The sequence below is a fragment of the Cariama cristata genome, unplaced genomic scaffold (genome assembly GCF_000690535.1).
Source record: "Cariama cristata isolate BGI_N322 unplaced genomic scaffold, ASM69053v1 scaffold28900, whole genome shotgun sequence".
In the NCBI taxonomy this organism is placed as follows: domain Eukaryota; kingdom Metazoa; phylum Chordata; class Aves; order Cariamiformes; family Cariamidae; genus Cariama; species Cariama cristata.
Window position 1 is genome coordinate 1 of NW_009593591.1, and position 256 is coordinate 256.

Below are 256 nucleotides of genomic sequence, written 5' to 3' on the forward strand. Positions count from 1 at the left end.
CGCTCCCTGCCGGCCGCCGCTGCCTGCCGCGGTGTCGTAGCCGCGTCCCCGGGACGAGAGCCAGCGGCCTTGCACAAGAACCCCCGGGGCTTTTGCCCTCCCGTCTGCGAGCGGGGCTTGGTTCTGGCGGTGCGGGGAGGCTGGAGGACACGCCGAGAGTCTCGTGCAGCTGCAGCCAAACGAATCCTTGTGCTGGCAGTAAACCTTTAAAGATTATTTCTGCCAGCAGCCGGGGTCAGAGAGCCCTTGCTATGCT